The sequence below is a fragment of the Eucyclogobius newberryi genome, unplaced genomic scaffold (genome assembly GCF_026437365.1).
Source record: "Eucyclogobius newberryi isolate DKJ021-1_F unplaced genomic scaffold, fEucNew1.0.hap1 SCAF_16, whole genome shotgun sequence".
NCBI classification, from domain to species: domain Eukaryota; kingdom Metazoa; phylum Chordata; class Actinopteri; order Gobiiformes; family Gobiidae; genus Eucyclogobius; species Eucyclogobius newberryi.
The window spans coordinates 7,983,122-7,989,121 of record NW_027315790.1 but is presented as its reverse complement, the minus strand read 5'-3'; the positions used below and the strand labels follow the sequence as shown (position 1 = coordinate 7,989,121).

At 38.8% G+C, this 6,000-nt stretch overlaps 1 protein-coding gene across 1 annotated transcript in view; it reads left to right on the top strand.

Moving 5' to 3' along the window:
* The first annotated feature begins 549 nt into the window (after positions 1 to 549).
* Positions 550 to 6,000, top strand: part of phactr4a (phosphatase and actin regulator 4a) — a 53,237-nt gene continuing 47,786 nt past the window's right edge. Inside the window, exon 1 of the mRNA XM_072447376.1 lies at positions 550 to 851. The gene's annotated coding sequence lies outside the window, so the exon portion shown is untranslated. The remainder of the gene's footprint in view (positions 852 to 6,000) is intronic.

Here is a 6,000-nt window from a genome sequence, read left to right as displayed (position 1 = left end):
GGGCCTGAAGTTGAATAGCCCTGCTTATACATTTGAAGTTTATTCTGCCAGTAAAGTTGCATGTTGAAATGAGCCCGCTCTCTGTCTCTGGCAACACCTCAAAGTGTCTAGGATACAAAGTGCCTGTTTTCTAATCCAGTCCCGTCTCCTAAACCTGAGCCGGTTGTCTGTAGGTGAACTGCTTCTCACCGTGAGCGTGGCGCTTTACGTAGGCTTATTTGGTCACGTGCTGCCTCCAGGCTGCAGGTGCCGCCGCGTCTCAGCCAGCAGTCTGCGCATGCGCCCTTTTGCATTTAATCTTCCTACCAGAGGGCACGCCCCGTTTCTGATGCCTCCTCAAAAAAGCTCCAAACTCCTCGATTCCTTCGCTTTAAACCCCGCCCATTACACAATGATAGCCAATGGGAAACGACTAACCGTTCTCCTCTATGGCTCTTCCTCCTTCGTGGGCGGGGTTTATGACTGAGCAAGTGTGAGACGCGGAGGAGTTAAGTCTTACAGAAATGGGACGCAGCCCTGGTTATGAGCTAGCGCCGCAGAATACTAACAACCTTTTTAGACAGAAACAGTGAACTTTTCTAAACTTTACTGAACTTTTATCAACGACTTCCAGGCTGTTTTTGACAAACCTGTATATTTTAGACGTCATTGAGCTTTTCCTGGACTAATTTCGTGGTTTAAAACTGGAACAAAAGTTGGAAAGCTAGTTCCGTCTTGCTTCTTTGCTTTCATTGTGATGGACAGCAGCGTCAAGTGTCATAAGTAAATCAGAAGTCGTCGCTTTGCTGCGGCGAAACGCGTCTTACTTCGTGGATTTTAAACTTTCTGCTTCAAAAATACGAACTTGAAAGGTCAGTATTCACTTTTAATTGAACTATTTTATTTTTTAAGCTCGAATAGACAGGTGAATTTGCTTAAAACCCTAAGTTACAGCCGCGTATAGCCAGCCACCTGTTGCTCTGCTTACTTACTATTGACATCACGTACAGATTAACCTACTTCATTATTTATAGTCATGTATAAGTTATTACAATGATAGTTGAACAGTCAATTGAACTTTGCTCCATTGTGTAACAGCGACAAGGTACATTTGAGTAGATAAAGTTTACCATTGCATTTCACCGTGAACTGTTCTGTTTGGCCTCCTTAGCATTAGCCAATCCGTATTGTTTTCAATGACTTGTTAGCACTTAGCTTCTCGACGTATTAATTAGAATCCATTGAATAGCCTGCAGCAAACCGGTTCGAACCTGTTTACTTAATATCTGCGTTTTACACGTTACTTCACAGCCGGTTTCAATGTGTGTTATTGAATATAATCTCTGTTACGTCTTCTTAAGCATTTACTTACTTGAAGTGTTTGTACATAGAAAAATATAATATGTAAATGTTATATGAACTGCGAATAATCCCATGAATATCATTAGTGCTTTTTTGTTATCATTAGTGTTTTTCTATTATCTAAATTATTGCAGTCTTTGCAGTTTGATTTTTGTCTTCTCACATGATGTATTGACCTTTTTAAAACTGTTAAAACAAGAATATTCTAAATTACAGACTGGAAGCACAGTGGGACGTTTGATTTCAATGGAAAAACTGGGATTAACTTCAAATATCACAAAATATGGAAAATCAGAGCCTGTTTTTACACATTTACTGCTGTATTATTAATCATTTTTCAACTTAATTTTTTAGTTGATAGGAGATAATTGCAGGCTCCACCCACTCCAGACATTTTTTGATGAAGGCAAAATCCTGAATTTTAGGTTTTACTTTATTTCATCTACAGATTTATTACATACCATACTATTTTCTTCCTCCTTTGTAACAGAAACTATTTTAAGATTTTAAACCTAGTTTGTCCTTCTGTCTGTGTCACATCTTAAAATCCTCTAGTACGCAGCCGGCTTAAATTACAATTCTTCTCTGGAAATTCATAATATTTGTTAATATTTTGTTATAAAGTCCTAAACTATTAGTGGTTTTTAACATTCTGATGACATAGATCTCTTAAAGGTCCATACAAATTCAGCAATGATTGTGTTTTGAGGTTTATTTGTATAATAACAGCAAGACAAGCATAGCATCCAACAGCTCTCCACGTAGAAGAGAAAGCATTCCTTCACATTCCAGTGGCAGGTCCGACTACGTGTTCTAACAAGCCGCCAATGCTTTTTAGTGCTAACAAAAAGCAAGCACAAATACGCCCTATATGCAGCATTCAGTGTAAGAACAGGGAAGACAAAAGGAAGTCTCACGGTGCATTGTACTGTTTGTACACAGGCAGGATTGTAACCGGGTCAGTCATGCTGGGGCCATTCGAGCGCAAAGTTGTGGATATTCGCTCCGTCGTACAAGAGGCTTTGCAGTTGCACAAGTAGAAGAGTTTTTTTGTGTGCAAGGAACAAGGTAGGTAGTGTTCAGTGTTGGGTTAAAGTACAAAAGACTACTAATGATTTGCACAGCAGTTGTTGGTTTGTTTGGCAATATTTATACTGCTTTTACTTGCCTGTAGAAAAGTGGGATACTAAGGTTATTTGTGGTTTGAATTGACAATTCCGAATGAATGTTATGATGCCAGCTAATGCTTGCATAATATACGTTTATACATTTTCTACAAATGTCTAAATAGATTTGAAAATGTTTCACTAAATCAAGAGTCATGAAAATCTCCCAAATCCACTAGAATGTCCTGACTGCATTATCTGTCTGATATCTGGTGGTTGTCAAAAATAAAATGCCTAAATTTGAGTTGAAAAATCGAATTATGTGATTAAATTACAATAGTTATTAAAAACTGTTAAATAAGGATTTACAGGCATTATAATCTGGTCAGATATGTTGTGTCGTTGTGTCTTTGAGTAGCAGTTTTTGTACCCCAAATAGTCTTGAAGGTGAAATTTGCTATTTCTTTTTCTTTCAGAGAGTTCGTTATTATTTACAGTTTGTTCTATGTTCTATGTTTTTATGGTTGAAAATGGCTACATATATGACTAGGACAATACAGGATTACTCAAACATGCAGGAATCACTTAAAACACTACTTTGAGTAAACTAATGATAAGGAAACGCCATTATAACAGCTCATAAAAGTCCAATTGAATGCCTTCTTTTAAATGAAACCGTGAACTCACTATTGAAGTTGACACGGTGGTCTGCAGTGTTTGGACTGCTGCTGTATGCTAAGTGTGGTGCATTACACTTAAAGAATCAATGTTTTTCCTGTTATCAGCTGCTGAGTTAAGAGCCATTCACAGATTCGCTCGCTCCCAGATCCTCCGCGGCTGTGGTGGAGGCCGGGGATGCCAGCTCCGCAGAATGAGCCTGGCACAAAGGCCCATTGTGCAGCTCGGCGCTCTGTGCCAGTGCCACTCACTATCTGTTCATCCACTCAACTGGGCATTTTAATGAGGTAATTAAGAGATTACTGCAAACAAATGGAATGGCACAGAAAGTATGAAGTAACGGCACAGTGCAAGAGCAGCATCTGAAATGACAACACAGTCAGCTATGGACCGTATTTTATATACCGGAGTATAAGTCGCACCAGCCAAAAAATGCATAAGAGAAAAAAAGAAAATATATATAAGTCGCACTGGAGTATACGTCAAAAATGTATTTGATAAAATCCAAGACCAAGAAGAGACATTTCATCTTGAAATGCAATTTAAAATAATAACAGATTAGAGAACATGGTGAATAGGTGTACGTATGCTAACGCTAACACCTTCAGCTACATGACGCGTATACCAGTGTCTGGTATGTTAACGTAATATATTAAGTTATGCAGATAACTATAGCATAAAGAACATGCTAACAAGTTTACCAAAGCATCAGTTTTACCCCAAATCACTAAATCCACAGAATTTTTCTTCCTCTGTGTCACTTCTAAACAACTCCACAAACTCCAAAGGTAGAGGAAGTGCAGATTCTTCTTCTGCATCGCTTAGAGCCTAGAGCGCCCTCTTGCGGTTGTCAGTGTGAAAATAACAAATAATATCATACCACAATAAGTCGCACCAAAACTATGAAAAAAGAAAATACGGTTTATGTTACACTAACCTGATATTAATGTTCCAAGTCTTATTAAAGGTGTGGAGGCCCATCAAAATTATGTCAAATGCAAAATGTGAAATGATTCACTTCATTGTCGGGTTGTCTGCTCTGTATAAGGCCAAAAAAGTGTTTCCGGTAACCCGACCGACCTGAATTTCAAAATAAAGAAAACCCGACCTTAAACATTTTATTGCATATTTACTGGCCGTACATTTCAAGAATGTCAAATTGTGAGAGCAAATCGAAAAGCTGCGGGAAAAAAATAATCTGTGGGGATCTTAAAATATGAAAATCACCGTACTTTTTGATAGGTTTCGCATCGATGTTTGTGTGAAAAACCTGCGCAGATGGTCTTTTTTGGTCAGCGTGCAGACTGGCTGCCATGGCGGGGGCGATATGCACGCCCGGTGTTTCAGCGGTGAAGTTATTTGGCGTGACTGTCAAAGTGCTCACATCATCTAGTGACGATAAGAAAAATAGTGAACGTAGAAATCTTTAAGACATTTTTAAAGTTTTCAACGAACATCATGGTGAGGCATCTGATGATTTCGTTGTGACTGCACAGTGCGCCCCGGACTACTACAACAACTCTCACGCTCTCACAAAGCGCTCACTTCTGAGAAAAGAAAACTGTCTGTCAAATGCTGAATCATATAAACCAGAGATCATGATCTTTAAAACTGTTTAATTCAATATAATAATGTTTCATATATATAAAATAAATACTGTTTACAGCATTTGACACAAGGAGATCTTGTGGAATATATGAAATCACGTCCTACAAAATAAACTACTCATATATACATTGCCCCGAAAATTAGACTGGGCATTTCCGAGGTCACGTGAACGCAACACGAACGCAGCGGCCAATCAGATGCCCGCTTTCATCAATATTACATCTCGGAGACCGCTCGGCCAATGAGAAGCGAGAAGACGTGCGAAGTGGGCATGTCTGTCAAAACGAAACTTGAGCGATGAAAATGCCCTGAATATGGCCAAATTACTAGTTAAATCTTGATTTTTTTTCGAGGAGGGGCACGGCGGGCCCCCTTCTATTTCAAACCGCGGGCCCGCCGGAGATTCAACTGCTTGCGTGCCCCGGGCCCCCGTCTATTTCGCAGCCTGTATAGGCATGGGCAATATTGACAACAATGAATATCGCTATGTTTTTATTATCTCTATTCGATATTTTAATAATTAATTTAAAAATGTGCTAAAATGTTTTTGAAGTTCAAGTCTAGGAAAAACAATATGACTGAACCATGACATGAACCATGAAGGTGCAGAGCTATCACTTCTATACACGAGATTACACTAGACTTCTGTCCCTCTTTGAGCTTATTTTATGATATGTTTTCATCATCGACAATATACTCTTAATGTTTCTTATCTCCAAAACAACAATTACAGAATCTCCCACCTCCAATTGCATAAGGTTAATAACTAATATGGCTCCTTAAATGCACATTTGAATATTCTTTATAATAGAACAATGCAGAGCACCCGATCACAATATTTAATCTCTTTTGAAGTCAGCTCTGCTATCCAAAGCAACTTGCATTGTCTTTTCCCCAAGCATAAATCACAAAAATGATTAAAAAAGCACATTCTTATCTCTAGTCCACAGAGTTTTTTTCTTGGAAAGTTTGAAGGTGCTTTATGTAACTTTTGATGGAGAGTCTGCCATTTGTTTTGTTTCCTGTGGAGATGTTCTTGCATTGCATTGCAGTCATAATATTATTTGTATTATTATTTATTCATTATGTGGGGGCAGTGTATGTTATTGAAATTGAACATGCATGGTACAAATGCTGTGAATACGCCGGATTGTTGCCATTGGCTCATTGGCCATTAGTTGTCCTGCATCCACTCTCCCAAACACCAGCGTACATGGACACTGGAGGCAAGGTGGGTGAAGTGTCTTGCCCAAGGACACGACACTGT